The sequence below is a fragment of the Giraffa tippelskirchi genome, chromosome 11, assembly GCF_054371585.1.
Source record: "Giraffa tippelskirchi isolate mGirTip1 chromosome 11, T2T-mGirTip1v1.2.pri, whole genome shotgun sequence".
NCBI classification, from domain to species: domain Eukaryota; kingdom Metazoa; phylum Chordata; class Mammalia; order Artiodactyla; family Giraffidae; genus Giraffa; species Giraffa tippelskirchi.
Window position 1 is genome coordinate 108,974,385 of NC_137285.1, and position 27,775 is coordinate 109,002,159.

At 43.1% G+C, this 27,775-nt stretch overlaps 1 protein-coding gene across 1 annotated transcript in view; it reads right to left on the reverse strand.

Moving 5' to 3' along the window:
- SCN3B (sodium voltage-gated channel beta subunit 3) overlaps positions 1-25,949 on the reverse strand; it is a 72,424-nt gene extending 46,475 nt beyond the window's left edge. Inside the window, exons 1-2 of the mRNA XM_081541436.1 lie at positions 25,876-25,949; positions 18,234-18,361 (exon numbers count right to left, since the gene is read on the reverse strand). The gene's annotated coding sequence lies outside the window, so the exon portion shown is untranslated. The remainder of the gene's footprint in view (positions 1-18,233; positions 18,362-25,875) is intronic.
- Between the last annotated feature and the right edge of the window lie 1,826 nt (positions 25,950-27,775).

The following is a 27,775-nucleotide window of genomic DNA, read 5'->3' on the forward strand; positions in this document are numbered from 1 at the left end:
CCACAGAGGGCTAATGCACTCAAAACTGTGTGTCCCCAGGAAGTGCTGTAAGTGAAAGTAGCTCAGTTGTGTCTGACTCTTTGAGACCCCATGGGCTATACAGTCTATGGAATCCTCCAGGCCAGAATACTGGAGTGGGTAGCCTTTCCCTTCTCCAGGGGATCTTCCCAACCCAGGGACTGAACCCAGGTCTCCCTCACTGCAGGCGGATTCTTTACCAGCTGAGCCACAACGGAAGCCCAAGAATACTGGAGTGGGTAGCCTATCCCTTCTCCAGTGGATCTTCCTGACCCAGGAATCAAACCAGAGTCTCCTGCATTGGCAGGCAGATTCTTTACCACTGAACCACTTGGGAAGCCCTTTCTCCAATTGGAATACCTCTTATTTCCTTTTGTTGCCTTATTACTTTGACCAGGACCTCCACTACTATTGGACTTCCCTGGTGGCTCAGATGGTAAAGCGTCTGCCTACAACGCGGGAGACCCGGGTTCAATCCCTGGGTTGGGAAGATCTCCTGGAGAAGGAAATGGCAACCCACTCCACTATTCTTGCCTGGAAAATTCCATGGACGGAGGAGCCTGTTAGGCTACAGTCCATGGGGTCACAAAGAATGGGACATGACTGAGCAACTTCACTTCACTTCCACTACAATGTTGAATAGGAGAGTTAGAGTGGATAACATTCCTGTGTTCCTATCTTAGGAGGAAAGCATTCAGTCTTTCACTGTTAAATATGATGTTAACTTCTGATTTTTATAGATGATCTTTGCTAAGTTGAGTAAGATTCCTTTTGTCCCTAATCTGCTGAGAGTTTTATCATGAATGGATGTTGAATTTTGTCAAAGGTCTTTTCTATATTAATTGATTTTTAAATATTGTTCAGCCTAGCTGAATTATTCCAGCCCTTACCCCATTGGTCATGGTATAGAAGTCTTTTAATATATTGCTGGATTTGATGCTCTTTCAGGTTTTTTAAAAATAAATCTTATTTTTAGCAGAGTTTTAAATTTTAGTATTTATTTATTTGGTTACATCAGATCTTAGTTGCAGCATGCGGGATCTTCATTGTGTCATGTGGTACATGGAGTCTAGTTGTGGCCTGCAGGGTCTAGAGTGGGCAGGCTCAGTAACTGGGTGTGCAGGCTTAGTTGCTCAGTGGCACATGGGATCTTAGTTCCCCGATGAGGAACCGAACTTGCAGCCCATGCATTGCAAGACAGATTCTTAACCACTGGACCACAAGGGAAGTCACTGCTAGGAGCTTTAAAAAGTATGTTTGCATCTAAGCTCATGAGAAACATAAGCCCGAAGTTTTATGGTTTTTAGAAAAATTGTATTTGTCTGGTTTGGGTATCAGAATAACATTAGCCTCATAAGAGCTGGGTAATGCTTTCCCTTCTTGTAGTTTCTGAAAAAGATTTTGTAGAACTTATGCTAATTTTTTTTCAAATGTTTGATAGAATTCTCCAGTGAAACTATCTGGGCCTGAGGAGTTCCTTCTTGGAAGTTTTCAATGTTTTTAATAATTACAAATGATGTCATTTCTCTAATAATGTTCAGATGGTCTGTTTTATATTACGTGAGATCTTTAGTGTTTTTGAAGTCTGAAATCTGGATTTCCTGGAAAGTAGAACTAGAGACACAAGTTTATGGGCTGTTATTTGGTTAGGGTGAAATATCAGGAAGTGGGAGAGAGGGAAAGGGGAGTTGAGGAGGGAGAAAGATGAAGCAACCCAAGAGCATGCTACTGACTCCATCATCAGCTGACATAGAGCAGGACTAGATACTTGATTTCACTGGATCTCCCAAGCTATACATAACTCTATTTCAGGAAAGTTTCTTTGGCAGCTTCCCCGATGGCTCAGTTGGTAAAAAAAAAATCCGCCTGCAATGCAGGAGACCTGGGTTCGGAAGATCCCCTGGAGAAGGAAAGGCTACCCACTCCAGTATTCTGGCCTAGAGAATTCCATGGACTGTATAGTCCATGGAGGCACAAAGAGTCAGACATGACTGAGCAACTTTCACTTTCAGAGGGGAAGGAAGGGAGAATTTATACACCGGAGCCCGTCTTCCACTGGTCAGAGTTTATCACGGGGTTACTTTCTCCTGTGCTCTGAGCAGCTCATGTGTAAGTACCCAGCTGGTCCAGTGATTTCTCACCTCTGTGTCAACAGCGAATCTCCTGGACAAGAGCTAAGTGGTCAGCTCAGACCTAAAGTAAACCACTGTCTCATTGTGCTGCACAAAGCTGGTCCGTTTAGTAGAGATGGTTGTTACAGTGAGTAGACCTAGGACAGGTGATCCAAGGCCTCTGAGATGGTGAAGCTGAGAGCCTATTCAAAGGTGCAGAAGAGGTGCATGGGCCAGCGAAAAGCAAGAGCAAAGGGTTTAAAAATAAGCCAATCATTGGGTAAGTTTCAAGAAATCTCAAAAATAGTCTCCTAAGTTTTGTACTTAATCTTCACTTGAAATATAAGTAGGGTTAAGCCTGACTTTCTCATACAGTCTTTCTCCCTCTGGTACAATTTACCTTCATCTTTCATACCCAGGGATGGAATTCATCAATCTTCCACTTTCTTCAGCAAGAACCCCTTCCCACCTAAGAGAGTCCATGTTTTCTTTCCGTAGAGGAGGTCCCCTGGACGTCACAGAAGCTCTGCCATGAAAGTGCCACACGTGGAAGAAGTAGAGAGGCTTCCAGACCCAAATGGATCATCTAGAGTCTTAAGTGGCTCAAGACAAATGCCTCCATTCCTGTCTTAAGTATAAAAAGGGAGCTTAGGCCATTCCCTGAGACAAAATATTCCCATTTCCATGGTCCTTAGCCTAGAAGCCGTCATTGTTTTTCCCCCTCTGGCTGCACCACTGGATTTTAGTTCCCCAGCCAGAGATTGAACTGACGCCGTCAGCAGCGGAAGTGCAGAGTCCTAACCACTGGACTGCCAGGGAGTTCTCAGAAACAACCTTAAGAGTCAATGGATAATGCCTCTGTTTTCAGGCAGGACAAATATCTACAATCCTAAACCAAAAAGAGTTTATTAAATTTTTAATTAAATTGTATTCTTTTACCAAAGTAATAAATATACATAATTTTAAAGCCAAATAGTACCACAAGGCTTATAATAATAAGGGTCTTCCCTGCTTTCCCCCCTCTCCATTCTTATGTTCCAGTCTCTCAGGGCAACCACTCAAATCTCCTTTAGCGGTTTCTTCTGATGTTTGCTTCTATCTAGCAAAACAATATGTTTGTGCTGCTATACCTTTAGGTCTGGATTGTAGACATATGCTGCTGCTGCTGCTGCTAAGTCGCTTCAGTCGTGTCCGACTCTATGCGACCCCATAGACGGCAGCCCACCAGGCTCCTCCGTCCCTGGGATTCTCCAGGCAAGAATACTGGAGTGGGTTGCCATTTCCTCCTCCAGTGCATGAAAAGTGAAAAGTGAAAGTGAAGTCGCTCACTTGTGTTCAACTCTTCGCAATCCCATGGGCTGCAGCCTACCAGGCTCCTCCGTCCATGGGGTTTCCCAGGCAAGAGTACTGGAGTGGGGTGCCATTGTCTATATATTTAAACATATGGGGCTTCCCAGGTGGCACAGTGGTAAACAATCTGCCTGCTAATGCAAGAGATGCAAGAGACATGGGTTCCATCCCTGAGTCAGGAAGATCCTCTGGAGAAGAAAATGGCAACCCGCTCTAGTATTCTTGCCTAGGAAATCCCAGGGACAGAGGAACCTGGTGGGCAACAGTCCATGAGGTTGCAAAGAATCAAACACTACTGATTACAATAATACACATATAAACACACACACACACATATACATATATAAATTTCCTATTACAGTGGATGAGGGTTCAACACATTCCACCAAAGGAGATTTGAGTGGTTGCCCTGAGATTTCCCCTTCTCTGTCCTCTCTCTCTGGTTCCAGGAATAATATTCCAGACATATAGTAATTGCTAGAGAACATGCAGAATAATCATTGACTGCCTGGTCATACCAGTGCTTATCAGATAAATATCACACTGTTTGTTTATCTAAATTAGGAAGCAGCCTAAGACAATAGAAAAATGCTCAAATTCTGGGCCCAGACTGCCTGGGTTCAAAGTCTACTTCTGCTACTGGTCGCTGTGCAACCTCAGGCAAATTGCTTCATTATTCTGAGCCTTTACCAGGGATCGTAATAGTGACTACCTTGTAAAATTTTTGTGGGGGTTAAATGAGTAAATGCAGATAAAGCACTTAGATCAAAGCTCTACTAAGCCATATACCTGTTTGCTATTAGCATTGTTTTATGATTATATTGCTCTTTACAGCATCGGACTTTGCGTCTATCACCAGTCACCTCTACAGTTGGGTATCGTTTTTGCTTTGGCTCCATCCCATCATTCTTTCTGGAGTTATTTCTCCACTGATCTCCATTAACATATTGGGCACCTACTGACCTGGGGAGTTCATCTTTCAGTGTCCTATCTTTTTGCCTTTTCATACTGTTCATGGGGTTCTCAAGGCAAGAATACTGAAGTGGTTTGCCATGCCCTTCTCCAGTGGACCACATTCTGTCAGACCTCTCCACCATGACCCATCCGTCTTGGGTGGCCCCACACAGCATGGCTTAGTTTCATTGAGATAGAAAAGGCTGTGGTCCGTGTGATCAGATTAGCTAGTTTTCTGTAATTTTAGTTTCAGTGTGTCTGCCCTCTGATGCCCTCTCGCAACACTTACCGTCTTACTTGGGTTTCTCTTACCTGGATCATTGAAAAAGCAAGAGAGTTCCAGAAAAACATCTATTTCTGCTTTATTGACTATGCCAAAGCCTTTGACTGTGTGGATCACAATAAACTGTGGAAAATTCTGAAAGAGATGGGAATACCAGACCATCTGACCTGTCTCTTGAGAAACCTGTATGCAGGTCAGGAAGCAACAGTTAGAACTGGACATGGAACAACAGACTGGTTCCAAATAGGAAAAGGAGTACGTCAAGGCTGTATATTGTCACCCTGCTTATTTAACTTCTATGCAGAGTACATCATGAGAAAAGCTGGGCTGGAAGAAACACAAGCTGGAATCAAGATTGCCGGGAGAAACATCAATAACCTCAGATATGCGGATGACACCACCCTTATGGCAGAAAGTGAAGAAGAACTAAAGAGCCTCTTGATGAAGGTGAAAGAGGAGAGTGAAAAAGATGGCTTAAAGCTCAACGTTCAGAAAACTAAGATCATGGCATCTGGTCCCATCACTTCCTGGGAAGTAGATGGGGAAACAGTGGAAACAGTGTCAGACTTTATTTTTTTGGGCTCCAGAATCACTGCTGATGGTGACTGCAGCCATGAAATTAAAAGATGCTTACTCCTTGGAAGGAAGGTTATGGCCAACCTAGATAGCATATTGAAAAGCAGAGACATTACTTTACCAACAAAAGTCCGTCTAGTCAAGGCTATGGTTTTTCGAGTGGTCATGTATGGATGTGAGAGTTGGACGGTGAAGAAAGCTGAGCACCGAAGAATTGATGCTTTTGAACTGTGGTGTTGGAGAAGACTCTTGAGAGTCCCTTGGACTGCAAGGAGATCCAATCAATCCATCCTAAAAGAGATCAATCCTGGGTGTTCATTGGAAGGTCTGATGTTGAAGCTGAAACTCCAATACTTTGGCCACCTCATGCGAAGGGTTGACTCATTGGAAAAGACTCTAATGCTGGGTAGGATTGGGGGCGGGAGGAGAAGGGGACGACAGAGGATGAGATGGTTGGATGGCATCACCGACTCAATGGACATGGGTTTGGGTGGACTCCGGGAGTTGGTGATGGACAGGGAGGCCTGGCGTGCTGCAATTCATGGTGTCGCAAAGAGTCGGACACGACTGAGCGACTGAACTGAACTGAATGATTATATTGTCACTAATATATTAGACCCTCATGCTGAGTCAAGAGAATGTGATGAATTTGTTTACTTTTTTATAACCCTACACTGAATCTTTCCATTCTTCAAAAGAACTATTGGACTTGCCTGGTGATTCAGTGGTTAAGACTCTGTGCTTCCCCTGCAGGGGGCATGGATTCTATCCTTGGTCAGGGAAATTCTGCATACCTCACAGTGCAGCAAAAAAAACAAAACCATCAATTCCCATCAAATACTGTTTCTATATGGCTTTCCAGGTGATTCAGCAGTAAAGAATCCACCTGCTAATGCAGAGGACTCAGGTTTGATCCCTGGGTCAGGAAGGTCAGGAAGATCCCCTGGAGGAGGAAATGGCAACCCACTTGTATTCTTGCCTGGACAATTCCCAAGGACAGAGGAGCCTGGCAGGCCACAGTCTGCTGCTGCTGCTGCTAAGTCGCTTCAGTCGTGTCCGACTCCGTGCAACCCCATAGATGGCAGCCAACCAGGCTCCTCCGTCCCTGGGATTCTCCAGGCAAGAATACTGGAGTGGGCTGCCATTTCCTTCTCCAGAACAGGCCATAGTCTATGGGGTCAAAAAGGAGTTAGATGTGACTGAGCACACATATATATACTGTTTCTATATAGTCAAATAATCAGGTATTATTCCAGTCCCGTTTTTCTTTTTTTCTCCTCCTGGTGGATTCCTACTGGAATCCTTTATATCCTGGTTTAATCCTACTGGACCCCTTTCCAGTTTGGGCTGGCAGTCCTCTAAGCTTGCAATATAACTACAGGCCTAGAACTTCCCTTTGCAAATCTACCATGTTGTAAGTCTTATCCCCTAATAAAAGATCTTCCTTCTTGGTTTAATCCAGGATTTCTCAGCCTCTGCAGTATTGACACTTGGGGCCAGATAATCTTTGTTGTAGAAGACTATACTGCCATTATAAGATATCTAGCAACATCTGTGGCCTCTACCCACAAGATGCCTGTAGCCGTGTCCCCTTCTACTTGTGACAACCCAGATTGTCTCCAGACATCACTCAATGTCCCTGGAGGGCAAAAATTATCTCCAGTTGAGAACTTCATGCAACTGACTCACATCTGATAACAACTTCCTGAGAAGGGTTGCATAGGATATAAATTTTTGAGGCCTTGCATGAAATCATCTTCAACCCAACCTTATGCTTGATTGCTAATTTTACTAAGTGTAAAAGTGTAGATTGAAATCATGCACCCACATCCTCCTCCTTGGCTTTTCAAGCTATCACTCGACTATTTTTTAGCTTTCAGGGTTGTTGTTAAGTGTGATGCTATTCAGAATCATTTTGAAATTTTGGCAATTATTTTATATTTGCTGCATAACACACCATCTGTAACTTAACGATTTAAAGCAGCAGACATTTTATTACTTTTCACAATTCCATGGATTGACTAGGGCTCATCTGTCTCACTTGGGGCCTTGCATGTGGTCTCCCTCTCAGTCAGAGGGCAGATGGGGCTGGAATAGCCAGTCTGGTTTCATCCATACATCTGCCTTGGCCAGATGGCAGGAAGACGACTCAGCTAGGACATGGGGAGGGCTGAGCTCTGGTTCTCCATGTAGTCTCAGATCCTTTCTCTCTGCCAATGACCTATCCACATGGTCTTCCCAGAGGAGTACTGAGAATTTTTACATGGTAGCTCAGGTCTTCCAAAAGCAGAAGTTGGCAGGTATCCTGTAGGCTTAGGCCAAAAGCTGGCCCAGCATCATGTCTGATCCACCCTATTGGTCAGAATGAGTCACAGGGACACAGCACATTCCATGTGGGAAAGGCCATGGATACTGAGAAGCATGGTTCACTGAGGTCTGTCTTTGGAGGCTAGTTTAGTGGTTAGGATTCAGTGCTCTCACTGCTGAGGCCAAGGTTCAATTCTTGGTCAGGGAAATACATTTGAGCTTCCCAGGTGGTGCTAGTGGTAGAGAATTTGCCTGCCGATGCAGGACACGCAAGAGACATGGGTTCAATCCCTGGGTGGGGAAGACCCCCTGAGGTAGGAAATGGCAACCAGCCCCAGTATTCTTCTCTGGAAAATCCCAGGGACAGATGCCCCTGGCAAGCTACAGTCCATGGGGTCACAGGACTGAGCGACTGAGCACATCCTAGACTTTGTATGATCGCAGAGGGAGTCCCCTGACTTCTCACACCAGCAGAGGGGACCTGAGGGACTAACTTCCTACTATACAGACCTTCAGCCGAATCCTCTCATTTGTACTCCCACCCCTCTTCCTATCTTAATATCTAGTGCCAGCAACTTCTGAGCCTTTTCAAGTATTCTTCAGCACAAATCAGCTTGACTCTCATCCACTCTATCCTCTGCAAACACTTAGGTTTTAGCTTTTCTAGCTTGATGAACTCAGCTTCTATTTCTCTGTTTGCATTCTGTTTTCCAAAACTTGACTGGCACCACTTATCTATTGGTTTCTCCTCTCCTCTCCTTACAGGTTTCAAACATTTACTCTTATTTTAGCGGGAAGCCAGGAGAGAGTGTAGATGAACTCATGTTTAATCCACTATACATTACTCAAAGACATTTTTCTTTTCTAAAGCTCAGAAGATGATACTTGTAAATTTCCTAAGCAAGATCAAACAACCTCATCAATGATAAATTCTATCTGACTTCATCTAAGCTGATGAAATGCAAGACCCAGTGGTTCTCAACCCTGGTTATCTAGAAGAATCATCTTTGTGTGTGTGTGTGTTAGTCACTCAGTCATGTTTGACTGTTTGCCCCCGTGGACCATTTGTAACCCGCCAGGCTCCTCTGTCCTTGGTATTTCCCAGGCAAGAATACTAGAGTGAGTTGCCATTTCTTCCTCCAGGGGGCCTCCCCAACCCAGAGATTGAACCCAGGTCTCTTGTATTGGCAGGTGGAATCTTTACCACTGAGACATCAGGGAAGCCCTTCCTAGTCTCTACCCTAGATCAAAATAATCAGAATCTCTGAAATGGGCACAAACAGTAAATCATAGATTTTTCCAATGTGGAGCCAGGGCTGAGAATCAGTAATGTGGCAGGTGGGATGCGGTGGTACTGGGGCAACAGTGTTGATTCCAAAGTCTGATGACACTTACAAAATACATCCCCCCAACCCCTTTCTCTCTCATGTGCACACATACTTTCTCATCAGCTTCTTATGCATGGTGGTCCATCCTTAGTTTTGGGAATTAAGCCTTTGGGACTGTTGGAACCTGCCCTGACTTTCACTTTTCTGTTCTATTCCGAACCATACTAACCCCACAAACACGAGGGGACATGTGCACCCAGAACCCTGATTTCAGTTACCTGTAGGATAAGAAGTCTCAGTTCCACCTGTTCTCCTCTATTTACTTCACTTTGTGCTAAAAGGAAGCCTCAGAATGTTGCAATTAGTAACTAAACAGGCAGACTGTGGAGGGAAAGAAAAAATTTAAACTAGATCATTGCTTCCAGTTCCTGGACTTTAGAAATTTGATCTTCCCCAGTCTTTCCAAAGATGTTTTTAATTTGATAATGCATTTAAGATCCTTTGGAAAGTGTAATGTGCCTGGAACTGTTTTTTAAAAATCTATAAAGTGCGTAATTTTGCAAGGACTCACAACAAGGTCACAAATTAAGAGTTGAGTCAAGGAGTCAGGTAAAAATCTTTGTAATTAAGAAATAAAATTTGATAAAACAATCATTTAACTAGACACAGAGACCAGATGATGGCATGTCCCCAGTCATGTGATTAAATTTCATTGCCTTAATTACTTAATTAATAGTTTATTCTTTTAATTATAATACTTATTCTGATTTAATATGATTAATTTTTAAGATTTTAGCATTCTTTGCTCAGTCTGAAGATCACATCAGCTGTTTTTTTAGTTCCCGCCCCCTTTTTTTTTGGCCTCACAGTGTAACATTCAGGGTCTTACTTTCTCGACTAGGGATTGAACCCTTGCCCTGCCAATGGAAGCTCGGTGTCTTAATCACTGGACCACCAGGGAAATCCCCTATAGTTCTCATTACTTACATGCTGGTTTTCTCAAATTTTAAGATTCCCTGAACCAAATATAGTCTTAGTGTTGTGACAGCTCTTCCCCAGTGGCTCAGTAGGTAAAAAATCCATCTGCAATGCAAGAGACACAGGAGATGGCAGTTTGATCCCTGGGTTGGGAAGATCCCCTGGAGGAGGAAATGGCAACCCACTCCAGTATTCTTGCCTGAAACATCCCATGGACAGAGGAGCCTGGCGGACTTCAGTCCATGGGATCGCAAAGTGTCAAACATGGCCGAACGACTAAGCACACACACCGTGCTGTGACGTGGTGTTTGGGTGGAAGGCGTAAATGTCTTCTCTCCACCTGCACATGTGTTAGACATCATCATCCTACTGAGAGAATCAGGCTCCTTCTGCATCGTATATTCGGTCCTATGTGATGCATGTGTTTTCCCTGCATGAGAAACTGGTTGCATTGTTCACAGTTGTGTAAGTGTGTGTGTGAGTGCATGTTCAGCAAGTATGCGTTTTCTCATCTGGAAAATAGTGATTCCACACCCACTCTGTGCTCCCAATGCCTCCAAGAGATGGGAATAAAGCAGTGAAAAAAAATAGTAACATTTTCTTTCATCACTGAGCTTATATTCTAATGAGGTCTTAATGTTGGTGTGTGTTTGTAACAATATGTTGGCAGGATACCCTTTTGCCCGTCTACTTTGGGATTCTTGACATAACAAGCAGACTACTAGGATATGAACTGGAATGAAAACCGAAGACTTTCTTAGAGAAACGGCAAAAATACTTTTGATTTGGCTTGTCAGACACCCAGACATATGGTCTTAAAGAGAAATGTTCCCTTAAGTTTCATCCACTATATCAACTCTCTAAAAGAAATAACAATCAGGCACTTCCCTGGTAGTCCAGTGGTTAAGACTCTGTCCTTCCATTGCACCAGAATTGATCCCTGGTCAGGGAACTAAGATCTTGGGGAAAAAAAGAAAGGAAGGAAGAAATAACAACATTCAAACATCAGAGCCAAATTTTGAAGACTATTACCTGCTGGTAGGGCTTAGCCTATCACTTCTCACTGCTCCCTTATGAGTTCAAGATCAGTGAGAGTTAAATGCACTGTAGATGTGCTGTCCCCTTATCCCTAACATCTAGGACTCCACCCCGATTCTGATCCTGTCCCTTTTTACAGACCTACAGTGGACAGCAGTATGGGCTGACCAGGCCCTCTGTGGTTTGATGAACTTTCCCTTCTGGGAACAGTCTATGAATGAAGGAACACAGATTGTCTCTTGAAATACTTTTCTAGCCTCTTTTGAAGATGTCCAAAGGGGAAATGGGTTCTGATTTGGGCCGTTCTTTAGTAGGAAAATCAACAACAACAAAAAGGACCTTGGGTCAATTCCCTGATAGTCCAGTTGTTAGGACTTTGCCCTTACACTGCAGTTGTCATGGGTTCAATCCCTGGTTGGGGAACTAAGATCCTGCATGCCGCTCGGCATAGCCAAAAAAAATTTTAATATAATGGAAGAGTTTTTTTTTTTTAACAAAAGACAAACTTTGGCTTTCCAGTCTGAGTGGGTAGCAGAGAGTGTATGTTCTGTCTCCATCTTTACTCAGAACCCAGGGACCTGGCAGCAAAGCTTCCTGAAGACAGATGGGCAGGCTAGTGTGAATATGTGTTCCTTCCTGATGCCTAGTGTTCTTTTTATAAATGAATTTTTCTCATGAGAAAATATCAGTGCAAATGAGCATTAAGTATTTCACAGCCCACAAATGGATTTTACTGGCTTGCTTTTGCTGAATAGCAGCTGGAGAGTGAATCAGACAGAACCAGTCTTCGTGACTGTTCTCTAAAAAACAGAAATCATTAATGAGTCCATATTACTATTGAAAACTCCTAGCTCAATGCTTTTAGATCCAGGTCACCTGTTCTGTTTTCTGCTGCCAAGGCGCTGTATTGTCAGTCTCAAAACTTCAGTCAAAACTTATACCAACCTCCCAAACTGGGAATTGAATTGGCAGGCCATTCTTTTGCTACATTGCATATGGTTCCTTATAGAGGCCAGAATTAAAATACTTGCAGGTAACTAATGCATTTGGAATTGGAACCATGGCAGAGCTATTTCTAGCAGCAATACTAGTGAACTAGTCTTGTACTTGATTGTCTACAACTCTCCCACACATTGTATCTTATGCAGGTTGTACTGTAACTCTGAGAGATAGATATTATTACCCCCTTTTTACAGATAAAGGAACTGAAACTTAGTTTAAGTGACTCTTTCATTGTTAGCACCTGCTTGAGTTTGGACTTAAAACCTTTTTTTGTGTATGTGGTTTAGAAAACCCTGCAAAACATAAATTTAATCTTAACCATTTCTAAGAGCACAGTTCAGTAACTGTTAAGTGTATTAGCACAGCTATGCAACACATCTCCAGAATTTTTTCATCTTGCAAAACTGAAATTCTTTACCCATTAAACAAGAACATCCCTGTTTCTCCTCCCCCAGCCCATGGTAACCCAATATTCTACTTTCCGTTTCTATGAATTTTACTATTTTAGATTGCTCATGTAAGTGGAATCATACAGTATTTGATTTTTGTGACTGGCTTATTTCCCTGAACATGATGTTTTCAAGGTTCATCCATGTTGTGTTGTTTTTTTCAGTCACTAAGTTGTGACCAACTCTTGCAACTCCATGGACTATATAGCTTCCCAGGCTCTTCTGTCCATGGGATTTCCCAGGCAAGAATACTGAAGTGGGTCACTATTTCCATGTTATAGCGTGTGTTAAAGATTTTCTTCCCTTTTAAGGTACAATGATATTCCATTTTATGTATATAAATAAATATTTTGTTTATTTATTCATCCATTAATGAACACTTGGGTTGCTTCTACCTCTTGGCTATGATGAATAATGCTGCAATGAACATGAGTACATGGAGATATCTCTTCAATACCCTCCTTCCAATTCTTTTGGGTATATACCCAGAAGTGGAATTTCTGAATCATGTGGTAATTCTAGATTTAATTTTTTGAGGAGCCACCACACTGTTTTCTATAGTGGTTGCACCATTTAACAGTTCCACCAACACTGCATGAGTGTTTCAATTGTCATACACCCTTGCCAACACTATTTTCTCTGTTTTGGATAGTAGCCATACTAATGGGTGTGAGGTGATTGAAGCCTTTTCTTGCAACTGCAAATCCAGTATAGGTGACACCACAACAAAGCAACTATACTACATCACACTGACCACAACTGCCTAAGAAAACAGAGGAGAAGCCATCACAGAAATATGTGGTCCTGCACCTCATGGCCCCTTCTGTCCCTGGTGAGGATGTTTCATACAGTAACAGACAGTATCTAGAGTACAATTCTGCTTTGTACTGAATTTTACAGTACAGAACTATACTGTAACTCCCCCTCTGCCCACAATTCCCGTCTTAAAGCCTTAATCCCCCATATGATGGTTTTAGAGGTGAGGTCAATGGGAGAAGGCAATGGCACCCCACTCCAGTACTCTTGCCTGGAAAATCCCATGGACGGAGGAGCCTGGTAGGCCACAGTCCATGGGGTCGCTAAGAGTCGGACACGACTGAGCGACTTCACTTTCACTTTTCCCTTTCATGCACTGGAGAAGGAAATGGCAACCCACTCCAGTATTCTTGCCTGGAGAATCCCAGGGACGGCGGAGCCTGGTGGGCTGCCGTCTATGGGGTCGCACAGAGTCGGACACGACTGAAGCAACTTAGCAGCAGCAGCTTAGCAATGGGAGGTAACAGGTTTAGATGAGGTAATGAGGTTGGGGCCCTCAGGATGAGATTAAGGTCCTTATAAGAAAAGACCCCACAGACTTCCCTGTGGTCCAGAGGTTAAGAATCCGCTTTCTAATGCAAGGGATGCGTGTTTGATCCCTGGTCGGGGATCAAAGATCCTACATGACCCAGGCCAACTAAACCTGCATGCCACAAACTAAGACCCCACGCAGCCAAAAATAAATAAATATTTTTAAAAGGAGAGACCCCAGAACTCTTCTCACACAGGTAAGAGATCACTGTGCCCTCACAGTGAGGAGGTGACCATCACCAACCCAGGCAGAAAGCTCTCACCAGAAATCAACAATGCTGGAATTTTCATCTTGGACTTCTAGGCTCTAGAATTGTGAGAAAATAAATGTCTTGTTTAAGCTGCTCAGCCTATGGTATGGTATTTTATGGCAGCCCAAGCCGACTAAGTCTTTCCCATTGCTTTCCTCCTCAGCTTTATCCAGTGATGGTGAATTCAGCCTGCTCTGCAGTCACAAAGCTGCCAGGTTCCAAAACCTTATTGAACAACAGAGGCTCAGGAAAAATGCTATCATCAGTGATAAATTATCTTAGATGGATAAAAGCCGGATGTGAGGGGGGCAGTCCCAATGTACACAATTTCTTTTTTATTTTTTTGTCGTTATTGAATTGTTACGACAGTGTTTCTGTTTTATATTTTGGCTTTTTAGTTGTGAGGCATGTGGGATCTTAGCTTCCCGACCAGGGGTTGAACCCTCACCCCCTGCATTGGAAGGCAATGTCTTAACCACTGGATGCCAGGGAAGACCTGATATGAGTCTTTAGAATGGGGCTTGGAAGTAAAGTTTCCTAAGAAATTGAGAGGTAAACGTGGATGGCTCCCATGTCGTTCTGCCTGGAAATAGAGGGCTTGAACATTTCATGCATCTCCACCCAGTGAATCTCTGATCTCTCCTCTCCATTCTTTCCTAGAATAGATTCTATATCAGCTTCCAAGATGCGAAGGAGATTTTAGACTGGTTTCATCATAAGAATAAAGTCTTTGAATTTAGCCTTGGCCCATATCCTTGGCAGAAAATAATTCCTGTGTTTGCCATGCAGGCAGAGAGAAAAGGGTGATGGGCAGCTAGCTGTTCTCGGAGCATCATTGGAAGCTTTCCCCATTAAGATGTGTGAAAGAGAAAGGAAATATCTTGTTTTGCTGGCTTGTATTGATTTCCTGGTCATGCCTGATATCTGCCTGTGGACAGACTTAATGGCTGCAGATAAATGAAGCTCGTTCAGCTAGCAGAAGAGAGAATGGAAAAAAAAAAATCTCCCGCAAATGCTTGGTTTGTGTGGCTCTAAACAAAAGTAATGGCTTCCCAGGTGGCACAGTGGTCAAGAATCTGCCTGCAGTGCAGGAGACACGGGTTCAGTCCCTGAATGGGGAAGATCCCCTTGAGGAGGAAATGGCAACCCACTCCAGTATTCTTGCCTGGAAAATCGCATGGACAGAGGAGCCTGGTGGGCTACAGTCCGTAAAATCTCCAAGAGTCGGACACGACTGAGTGACTAAGCACGCATGAGCACAAACAAAAGTAAATGTGGCTTTTTAGGCCGCAGTTTACTGTGACCCAGTCAGACTATGTCCTGGGAGGAATTTAAATTATGGTGCTGGACTCCGCATCAAAAATGAGAGGTTCAGGATCCTGTATGGTGAGGCACAGAACTGGGATTCAGCTTCTGCAGTGATGTGGAGCTGGAAGTGAGGGGACATGCCATAGAGCTGCTTTGCCACCTGGCTCTCTTAGATGAGCTCCCCCTGTACCCCATGGGGCTCCCCTTAATAGTAGGATGCTGGGCTTGGTGCAGAGGGCCAACAGGAACTGTTTGGACTGTATTCTGACCACGATTCTTCACTGTCTTCCTAATGCTAAGTCTTTACTGTGTAATGAATGTCCATGCCACTCAATCATTGCATAGTATGCACTAGCTTGCATTGCTTTTTCTGTATTCTGTCTGCCAATGAGATTGCAAGCCCTTCGCATGCAGAGACCAGGTCTCAAACTCTTGCCATCTCTAGGACTCTTCCCATAGCATAATATGCATGAGCAGGGCTAGGCGTGATCTGCTTAAGACAGCAGGAAAGGACAGAGGGGATGGGCATCGATCTGACACTAGCCCCTCCTAGGATGGGGGAAACCTAGCTGAAGCTGAAGGAGCAAGTACTGTCTGGTAAGCAGATCATAGCATAGAATTAAGAGGACAGCACATACGATGGGGGGCAATTCTGTAAAGCAGTTTCCAACAGGGAGACTCAACAGGAGCAATGGGGGAGTGTTCCTTGGACAGATAGAACACAGTGGTAGAGAATCTAGGAGTAAGCCACACTCAGGGTCTCAGCAAACAGAAGGCAGAAGCAGAACATTTTCTCATCAGATGGCAGAAGCCTAGCCATCACCTGGGTGTCAAGGACAGGGTCCCAATTCTTGAGGATCAAAGGATGGATCTAAAGGAACAAGGAGAGGGTGTTGAGAAAAGGGAACCCTCCAACACTACTGGCAGGAATGTAAACTGATGCAGCCACAATGGAGGGCAGTTATGGAAGTTTCTTAAAAGACTAAAAATAGAGTGACCATATGACCCAGTAATCCCACTCCTGGGCATATACTCAGAGAAAACTGTAATTCAAAAAGATACATGTACCTCAATGTTCACAGCAGCACTATTTACAATAGTCAAGACATGGAAGCCACCCAAATGTCCATTGATAGATGAATGAATAAAGAAGACATGGTACCTACCTACAATGGAATATTACCCAGTCATAAAAAAAAAGAATGAAATCATGGCAGCAACATGGATGGACCTAGAGATGACCATACTAAGTGCAGTAAGCAGATAAAGATAAATATATGATATCACTTACATGTGGAATCTAAAATAAGGATACAAATGAACTTATTTATAAAACAGGAACAGACTCACAAACATAGAAAACAAATTTATGGTAACCAAAGGAAGGAGAAAGGTCAGGGAGAGGGATAAATTAGGAGTTTGGGATTAACAGATTCACACTACTATATATTAACTAGATAAACAACAAGCTACTTACTTAGTAATTTGTAATAACTTATAATGGAAAAAATCTGAAAAATAATATATATGTATATATAAATGTAACTAAATCACTTTATTATACACTGAAACATTGTAAATCAACTATACTTCAGCCAAAAAAGAAAAGAACAAGGTAAAGTCTTGGATGCAGAAAACCTACCAGTATAGGGTATTTATGGGTGTGTGAACTCAGAATTTAACACCCTAGGCTTGTGCCCCATTACAAGCAGTGTTACTTTTGAGCATTTACTAAAATTCTAGATGCTTTCTCATTTGATATGTGGGGACGACAGCAGGGTGTATGCCCTCACTGGGTCATAGACATTAAATTATATAATCCATGTGAACATGTCATATCAGGACAGCACCTGGTATATAGAAGCATTAAATAAATGTTGGCTGCTACTGTTGGCTTCATTACAATCAATGTTACTATTATAAGACTGAGTCACATAAAATTGCTGATATTTGAATGTCTTTACTCATAAAAAGGGCAATTTATTTCTTTTTTTTTCTGCCATAGCACTTGGCTTGTGGAATCTTCATTTCAGGTCTTCAACAGTGAGGGCATAGAGTCTTAACTCTTGAACCACCAGGGAAGTCCAAGGACAATTTCTTATAATAAACCTCATACTAGTCAGGTTACACAGACAGATAATCAGGAATAAGAGTGACAGTATTATTTATCATTTATTCTATGATGCTATTTTGGTTGATCCATTAGACAGAGGAGAGGAGAAAGGCTCAGAGAGTTAACCAGGGCTGGTTCCTGCCCAGCTGGGATCTGCTCTCTAAATCAGACCTTGACCCCTAGTCAAGAGAACCAACAGTGATGAGGATTATATTAGATAATGCATTAAAATATACTTAGTTATGGACAGAAAGGAGAAATACATCTTGTGGGACTGTTGGAGTACCATGGTAAATTCCTGTTTAAAATGGGAGAGGTCCATTTTCATCATCATCTTCATCATCATAACAATAGACAATATTTACTGAGGGTTTATTTTTTTCCAGATGTGTGTATAAGTACTTTGCATTTATCAATTCACAATCTCATACAATAACTCTATGAGAAAGATAATATGATGGTTCCCATTTTACAGATGAGAAAACTGAGGCACAGAGGGGTCACACTGCCAATGAGGGGCAACTAAGGATTCGAGTCCCACTTCAGAATGATTCCTCCATTTGAAGTGCTCAGCAGAAGAGATGATATTAAAACACACACACACACACACACACACACACACACACACATTTGAAGGAGAAGGAGCAGAGAGATGAAAGGGGTATACAGGCAATTCCAGGCATGTGGCCTTTGACCTAAGAGAGCTTGGGTGGTCTGCTTTTGCTTTCAATTTATGGATACTTTGTCTATATGGCATCACGAGCTAAAATAAGGACTTCAGAGGATAGGAAAGGAGTCAGAGGCCCTGCAAAGGTCTCACCTGGAAACACAAGCACAGGGCTCCTCAGATCCACTTTGCAGTCACCTCCAGGAAACGTGCTTTGCTGCGACAGGTCCACAGGCCACTCGGCTGAGCTGTTCTTCGGTGAGAGAGTAGAGAGCCAGGTGCTTCAGGGTCCCAAGCGTAGCAGATACAGGAAGGAAAATTAGAGAACAGGGATGAGGGAAGGGACTGAGGTGGGGAACAGGACCCTTTTTAAAGTCTTTATTGAATTTGGTACAATACTGCTTGTTTTATGTTTTGGTTTTTTGGCTGCAAGGCATGTGGAATCCTAACTCCTCCACCAGGGATGGAACCTACACTCCCTGCATTGAAAGGTGAAGTCTTAACCACCGGACCACCAGGGAAGTTCCCAAATCAGTTCATCTTTCTGGGCTCATTTCTTCGTTTGTAAAATGTAAGGCTTTTTGTTTGTTTGTTTAGTGTCTCCAAAGCCTTTTGTGACTCTATCATCCTGTGATTCCGTGGCTTCAATAAAGCAGGCTGGTTACAGTCCGATCATATCATGGGCTGTCCTGTGTCCCAGACATGACTGTGGTCCTCTTGACCCCCCATGCCTTCATAAAGTCTGCCTAAGGGTAATCGTGCTGAGTACCAGTCACTGCAATCCTGTGCTGGGCTAGAGCGTGGGCTCACTAAGTCATGTCAGTTGTGTCCAACACTTTTGTGACTCCATGGACTGTAATCCACCAGGCTCTTCTGTCCATGGAATTCTCCAGGTAAGAATACTGGAGTGGGTTGCCATTTCCTTCTCCAGGGGATCTTCCAGACCCCCGGATTCCAGCCTTAAAACAGCCCTGAGAGACGATGTTACCTTGACTTTATGGACAGGGAATTCTGAGGCTCAGTAAGTGACTTTGCCAAGAATACATAACTAGCAATGTACTTTGGAAATCAAGCCTGAATATTCATTGGAAAGACTGATGCTGAAGCTGAAACTCCAATACTTTGGCCACCTGATGCGAAGAGCTGAATGATTAGAAAAGACTTTGATGCAGGAAAGATTGAAGGCAGCAGGAGAAGGGGACAACAGACGACAAGAGGGTTGGATGGTATCATCAACTTGATGGACGTGAGTTTGAGCAAGGTCCAGGAGTTGGTGATGGACAACGAAGCTGGCGTGCTGCAGTCCATGGGGTCTCAGAGAGTCGGACATAACTAAGCGACTGAACAACAACAACCACGTACTTTGGGAATTCAAATTGAGGCTTGCCTTGAAAATTTTGGTGTTTTTTTTTCCTGAAGTCCAAAGATCTTTATTTCTATGAGGCCCTACCAGGGTTGTCAAGCGAGCACAATCGGGGCACTGCAGTTCAAGGTGGGAGATTTCTGTCCTCCTCTCCCAGCTCAGAGCTTAGAGCCACCACCCACCCCTCAGGGGGAGGGGCTATGGCTACCCCTCACCAGCCTGGGGGAGCTCAGTTGCTTATTAACGGCTTCTGTGTTTTCTGTGGGTTTCTCCTGGCCTCCAGGCCAGCACTGATTTTCTTTGGGGGTGGTGGTGATGGCAAAGTAGTGTCTGAAGTGGAAGGAAGGCACTAAGTTTGGCCCTGTGAACCACGGAGTCCCCTGGAAGGGAGTCGGACAGCATTGACCCTGAGGCTGAGCTCTTTCTCAACTGCTGCCTGGAGTGGGCATTAAATAAAACTTTGTATGCAAAGAACTTACAAAGAATCCCAACAGGTTACTTTTTCTTTAAACAACATAGCGTTTGCATGTCACAGCAGTTGCTGTACAGAAGAACAGTCCATTATTAGCTCTGCTCTTCCAGTAGCTTTTTCTACTTCGAGGACCCCCTGCTCACTTCTCCGGGAGGCTGGCTGGGAAGCTCAGGTAGGGGGTGGAGGCACTTGCCCCATTGGGCAGAGCTGACATTCAGCCGAGAGGGTGGGAGAGTTCAAGCTGGCACCCTCTGAAATCTTGAAATCACTCACTCATTCATTCACTCAGTCATTCATTTAAAAATGGCTCACTTGTTCCTATTCTGTCAGGGTTTGTTCTAGGCACTAGAAAATCTGGTGGTATACAAAGAGAGGCACAGCCCGTGCTTTCAGAAAACCAATATTATAGCGGGGGAGATAGGAAGAAATCAATTAGACAAATAAATACATATAACGATTAATACATATTGTAAGGACATATATGTCTTGTAATTATAGTACATGCTATAACAAAGAAATACATATTAAATATTATACATATTATCTGTTAGAGAAAATATAAGATGAGGCAAGAGGTGACAGAAATGCTATTAAGTAGAGTATCAGGAGAGGTCTCCCAGAGGAAATGACAGCTGGACGGAGTTGGATGTAGTCGAGGAACGGCTGAGGAAACGTGCGGGTAAGAGTGGCCCAGGAGAGGAACGGGAAGAACGTGGCCCGCAGGCAGGGATGGGAACAGCAAATTCAAAGAACAGCAGGAAGCCAAGCTTGGAAATATGAAGGAATGAAGTTGGAGACACATCATGGACCATGGGAAGGACTTGGGATTTTATTTTAAACATGATGGGAGACTACTGGAACGTGTGGAGAAGAGAAAGGAAATACATGGCGAGGTTTGTGTTGGAAATAGTCTCTGTGGTTATTTAGATTGCAAGAGGTCTGGGCAAAAGCAGGGAGACCAATTGTAACAGTCCAGGCAAGAAGTGATGGTGGCTTAGATGTGATGATGGTGGTCAAGGTGGACAGAAGTCATAGGAGTCAGAATATTTAAAACGATAGAAACAGTAACATTTGCTGGTAGATTGGCTGTAGGATATGAGAAAAGAGAGGTCAAGGATGACCCTGAGTTTCTTAGATTGAGTGAATGGATAGTATATTCTACTGGGATTGGGAACATTTGGCGGAACAGCTGGTTTGGGGAGGGGAGCAGAATAAAAGTCAGTTTGGGATGTGTTAGGACTGAGATCCCAGTTAGACATTCAAGTAGCTGTTCTATTCTAACGCTGGATGTTTAGAGGGGAGACTACGATGCAGATTTAAGCTTGGGAATTATCAGTGCATCAGAGGCTTTAAAGCTGGAGGGCTGGATTATATCATTCAGGGAATAAGAATAGATACAGACAGATAAAGGTCCAAGGACTGAGCCTCGGGCACTCTGATGCTCAGGAGGTGTATGAAGCTGACGTTACAGGAGAGAAGACTGAAAAGAAGTAGCCAGTAGAGCAGGAGGAAATGAAGGAGCATAGTTTCCAGGAGGAAGTGCTCGACTGTGTCAAGTGCTATTGCAATAGCATAAAGAACTGAGACATCATTGCTGGATCTGGTAGCCTAAATAAGGGTATTTTCAGAGGATGGTGAGGAAAAAAGCCAGCTTGAACAGAGTTTAAGAGAGGAATTCTTGATGGTGGTGATATTTTCAGTGAGTTGTTAGAGAGGTCTTTTTATTTTTAAATCTATCTTTCTCTAGTTCTAGGGCTTGAAAAGTAGTAGGCTGAATAATGCCCACCCAAAGAGATCAAATTCGAATCTCTGGAACTTGTAAGTATTACTTTATTTGGGAAAAAAGTGAATACTATTTTATATGGTAACGTGACTAAATTGGGCTTCTCCAGTAGCTCAGCGGGTTAAGAATCTGCCTGCAATTCAGGAGACACAGAAGACGTAGGTTCGATCTCTGGGTCAGGAAGATCCCCTGGAGAAGGAATGACAACCCACTCCAGTATTCTTGCCTGGAAAATTCCATGCGAGAGGAGCCTGGTGGGCGACAGTCCATGGGGTTGCAGGGTCAGACACGACTAAACACATGTGACTAAATTAAGTATCTCATAATAAGGAGATTATCAGGATGATCCAGGTGGGTAAGATGGAAGTTTTAAACTTACAGTGTGGAATTATGGTCTCCATAACTAAGAGGTGATGAATTTCTGTTGTTTTAAGCCACCAAGTTTGTGATAAGTCCCATTTGTCGGTTTAAGCCAGGTGGTTTCCCAATGCTGCTTTCTTTCTGCTCAAAGTCGACTTTGATCAGCGATTCTCAGTCATCTGCCCTATTTGTCTGCATTTGGATCTGGCCTGATTGGAAATGGCAAGCATGCCAGTCTCCCTCTCTGCCTCCCCACCTCCAGCTGACAGTGACCACTCTAATCTCTCTGAATGTGCTGACTTTTCGGTGTACTGTGGGGAGGCAGGCTGAGGCAGTAGGTGGAGAACAAGGCTAGGAGTCAGAACCCCATATAGCACAGTGGTTAAGAGAACAGGCTCTGCGGTCACCCTGTCTGGATTCAGATACTGGCTCTACCACTCACTCTGAGGGTCTGTGGACGGTTATTTAATCTCTCTGGTTAAGGTCAGCTATTTTCCAATTTGCCTTAACTCTATTCTTTGCTAGCATTAAATGAATGTCACTGCCACTCTGAGCTTTATTTCCTTCAGAAAAAAAATAAAGGATTGGATTAGACTAGATGAATGCCTACGTGGCGCTAGTGGTAAAGAACCCGCTTGCCAATGCAGGAGATATGACGCTCGGGTTCCATCCCTGGGTCAGGAAGATCCCCTGGAGTAGGTAATAGTAACCCACTCCGGTATTCTTGCCTGGAAACTTCCATAGATAGCGGATCCCAGCGGGCTCCAGTCCACAGGGCCACAAAGAGTCAGATACAACCGAGCGACTGAGCACATTACATGAGATGATCGCTATGCCTTTGAAACCCAGGATTCCACAGTTCCAGTAGGAAGCAAGGAAACGGGTAACATTTTGCTTCACTTGTTTGGTTCAAATTGTTTCCTTCTTTTCCTTGAAGCCTTTGCTAATCTACATCCCCAAAGACAGACTTCATCCCTCTTCCTGGGCCTCGTACAATTGTGAAACCATTAAGTAATGGACTATACCTTGGACTTTATAACCAGATCTCTCTAGGTTCTTTCTCTGCCACATGCTTGTTACACACACTTGGACAATTTACTGAGCTCTCTAAGTCTCAGCTTCCTGATCTGTAAACTGGGATTAGTAATTGCACAATCCTCTTCCCAGGTGACGCTAGTGGTAAAGAACCCACCTGCCGATGCAGGAGACATAAGAGACCTGGGTTCTACATCTGGGTCAGGAAGATCCCCTGGAGGAGCGCATGGCAACCTACTCCCGTATTCTTGCCTGGAGAATCCCATGGACAGAGGAGCCTGACGGACTACAGTCCATAGGGTTGTGGAGAGTCAGACACGACTGAAGTGACTTAGTATGCTCATAATTATTGTGATGACTTTAATCATCAGGGAAATGCAAATCAAAACCACAATGAGATCACCTCACACCTATCAGAATGTATATTATTAAAAAGACAAGAAATAACAAGTACTGGCAAGGATGTGGAGAAAAGGGAACACAATACATTATTTAGCCATAAAAAGAAAGAAATCCTACCATTTGCAACAACATGGATGAAACTTGAGGACATTAGGCTAAGTGAAATAAGTTCAACAAAGACATGTGTCACGTGATATCAATTATGGCATGGACATGGCATGTGTGCTCAGTCATGTCCAACTCTTTGCGATCCCATGGACTGTAGTCTGCCAGGTTCCTCAGCCCATGGAATTCTCCAGGCAAGAATACTGGAGTGGGTTGTCATTTCCTCCTACAGGGAATCTTCCTGACCCAGGGGTCAAACATGAGTCTCTTGCATCTTCTGCATTCTCAGACGGATCCTTTATCACTGAGCCACCTGGGAAGCCTGTGGTCAAAGAGTGAAAACTTCCAATTACAAGAGGACTAAGTTCTGGGGGGGTCTAATACACAGCATGGTGACTGTAGTTAACAAGACTATATTATATACTTGAAAGTTGCCAACAGAATAGATCCTAAAAGTTTTCAACACACACACAAACAAGATAACTCTGTGAGATGATGGATGTGCTAACTAATTTATTGTGGTAATCCTTTTGTAATATTTACCATATTGAATCTTTACCTTGTATACCTTAAATTTATACAATGTTATATGTCAATTATATCTCAATAGGACTGGGAAAGAGAATTACTGTGATGACTGAGATAATACATATATTGACAAAATGCCTTGCATCTAATAAACATTCAGTGATGTTAATTATTGATTTCTTTTTGTTTATTGATGAATAACTTACATTTGATGAAGTGCAAAAATCTTTTATAGCTCAGTAAAATTTTATATCTATATATACCTGAGTATACAGCCTTGATCAAGATGCAGAATATTTCTAGTACAACAGATGGCTCATTTTCATCCTCTTCCTCTCAATATTACTCTGCTCCCCCAAATAACAAATATTCTGACTTTTATCCTCATGGATTAGTTTTCCTGTTCTTGAACATCACCTAAATGTAATCACATAGTATATGCTCTTTGAGGCTTAGCTTCTTTCAGTCAACATTATATTTAGTGAGATTCATCCTTGTTGCTATAGGTAGCAGTATTTTGTTCTTCTTTGCTGTGTAATATTCCAATTATTGCATATGTTGTTCACATATTATGCTTTATTTACACTTTGTACTATTGATGGATGGGGCTTCCCAGGTGGCACTAGTGGTAAAGAACTCACCTGCCAATACAGAAACATAGAGATGCATGTTCGATCCCTGCGTCGGGAAGATCCTCTGGCGGAGAGTGTGGTGACCCACTCCAGTCTTCTTGCCTGAGACTCCCATGGACAGAGAAGGCTGGTGGGCTACAGTCCATAGGGTCACAAAGAGTTGGACATGACTGATTCGATTTAGCACCCATGCATTAATGGATATTGAGTTCTTTCTGTTTTTTGCTATCATAAATAACCTGCTATGAAGATATCTGTGCAAGTCTTTGGTGCACGAGAGCATTCACTTCTGTTGGTTTATACCCAGAGGTGGAAGTGCTAGGTCACAGGATGTTTGTCAGTTTAGCTTTAGTGGATGGACCAAGCAGTTCTCTAAGTGGTTGTTGAGTTCACATTCCCCACAGCAGTGTGTAAGGTTTCTGGATGCTCCACAACCTCTTCATCTTGGTTTTCTAAGTCCTTTTCATTTTAGTCATTCTTACTGGGATATAATAGTATCTCACTGACCTTTTAAAACTTATTTATTTTTGACTGCTCTGGGTCTTTGTTGCTGCAAGCAGGCTTTTGTCTAATTGTGGTGAGTGGGAGCTACTCTCTAGTTGTGGTTCTCAGGCTTCTCCTGTCTGAAGCGTGGGCTCTAGCGAGTGTGGGCTTTAATGGTTGGGGCATGTGGCTTAGTTTCCCTGCGGTATGTGGGATCTTCCTGGACCAGGGATCAAACTCATGGCTCCTGCATTGGCAAGCAGATTCTTAACCACTGGACCACCAGGGAAGTCCTCATTGACCTTTTAAAGTGCACTTTTGTGATGACTAGTAAGTAATTTTTCATACTTTTTACATTTGCATCCTTGTTCATGAAGTGTCTATTCAGGTCTTATATCCCTCAAAATATTAGCTATTATTTTGTATCATCATTATTGTACTTTTTCATTATCTGCATAGCTAACTACTCTCCCAATAGATTATAAACTTTTTGATATCAAGGTCTATGTGTTATTCACTATGAATTCTTTGTGCCTAGCAAAGTCCTCCCACTGGACATTTGCTGATTAAATTAATAAATGGCCATGACTCATTCTATCATGGGCTTCCCTTGTGGCTCAGCTGGTCTTTACCTGCAATGCGAGAGACTTGGGTTCGATCCCTGGGTTGGGAAGATCCCCTGGAGAAGGGAACGGCTACCCACTCCAGAATTCTGGCCTGTAGAATTCCATGGACTGTAGAGTCCACGGAGTCACAAAGAGTCAGACTCCTCACTTTCACTTTCAATCTATCATGATAAAATATCGCCATCTGGTGTCACTAGAGTGAATTAAAAGTGGAGCGTGCAAAGTCTGTGGGCTAGATGGATTCATCAGGCTTCCTGTTTGAGCTTTCCCTTGTGTGTGTTTGCTCAGTTGTGTCCGACTCTTTATGACCTCCTGGACTATATATCACTCCAAACTCCTCTGTCCATAGAATTTTCCAGGCGAGAACACTGGAGCGGGTTGCTGTTTCTTACTCCAGGAATCTTCCCCACCTAGGGATCGAACCCAAGTCTCTTAAATCTCCTGCATTGCCAGGTGGATTCTTTACCACTGCACCACCTGGAGCTTTCCCTTACATATAATTTTTAAAATTATCTTTTACATTGCCTCTGCATACTTGATTTAACATTTTTTTCCTGGAACTTCACTGGTAGTCCAGTGGTGTAGATTCCAATCTCCCACTGCAGAGGGGTATGGGTTCAATCCTTGGTTAGGGAACTAAGATTCCACATGCCATGTGTCCCAGCCAATGAATAAATAAGTAAATAATAAAATTAAAAAATTAATAATTTTTTTTCTGCATTTACTTTAATTTCTTCAAGGCTATTCAGATCTTGGGGGCCTTTTTCACTTCTTCAGTGATTATATTTTTAAAAGCTGAGTCTCATATTCATAAACAAGTCAATCAGTTCTTAATATATTCTAGCCCTGTGATAGGTGCTAACATATACCCTAAAGTTATATATATGTGAGGAGTTCATAGGCATAAAATGGAGATATTAAAAATCAGAGTGAAGTATTGTTAATAAATGCTTAAAAACAGGTATTTGTTCATTCATGATTAACAGATACTTACTGAGCACTTACTAAGTGCTTGGCACTGTTATAAGTACTGAGAACTCAAGGTGTGTGCTCCAAAACCTGACTGCTCTAAGAAAACCTATAGTGAAAATATATTTTTCAAGGATTTGAATTTAGATATGTTTTCCCTTGAATGTAAACGCCTGCAGACAGTGGGCCACGTGAGGCCTCCAGCCTTTATTAGGGTTCCACATAGAATATCTTTTTATCTAAAATGATCCTAGATAAAAACACTTTTCCAAAAAGCCTAATGAGGTGGAGGGCAGGTGTTCTCAATTCTGTTACTCCTCAATCACCCACTGCCAAGAAGAGTGGTTGCAATCAACTGTCTGGCTTATAACTGTGGTGGTGTCCCTGGGCCCTCAAACACAGCCACATTGCTGGATAACTTAGACCTGGGGTTGACCTCATTCTGAGAAAGGCCAGCGGGGGTGTCTTAGACTAGCTCCATTCTAAGCACATGGATTGATGCATATTCTCTCATACCTTTCTTCTAGTACTTCTTTTTAAAAATAATTTTATTTACTTATTTATTTTTCGCTGTGCTGGGCTTTCTCTAGTTGCAGTAAGAGGGGGCTACCTATGGTGTGCAGGCTTCTCATTGCAGTGGTTTCTCTTGCTGTGGAGCATGGGCTCTAAGGTGCACCGGCTTCAGTAGTTGCAGCTTCTGGGCTCTAGAGCACAGATTCAATAGTTGTGGCACTGGACTCAGTTGCTCTGTGGCATATGGGATCCTCCCAAACAGGGATCGAACCCATGTCTCTTGCATTGGCAGATGAATTCTTTACCAATGAGCCAACAGGGAAGCACTCTCCTAGTACTTCTTGTGAGCAGATATATTCCATAATTACTTCACTTTGGACTGTCTAGAGGTGAGATTCAGATGTAGGCTTTGGGGTGAAGTTAG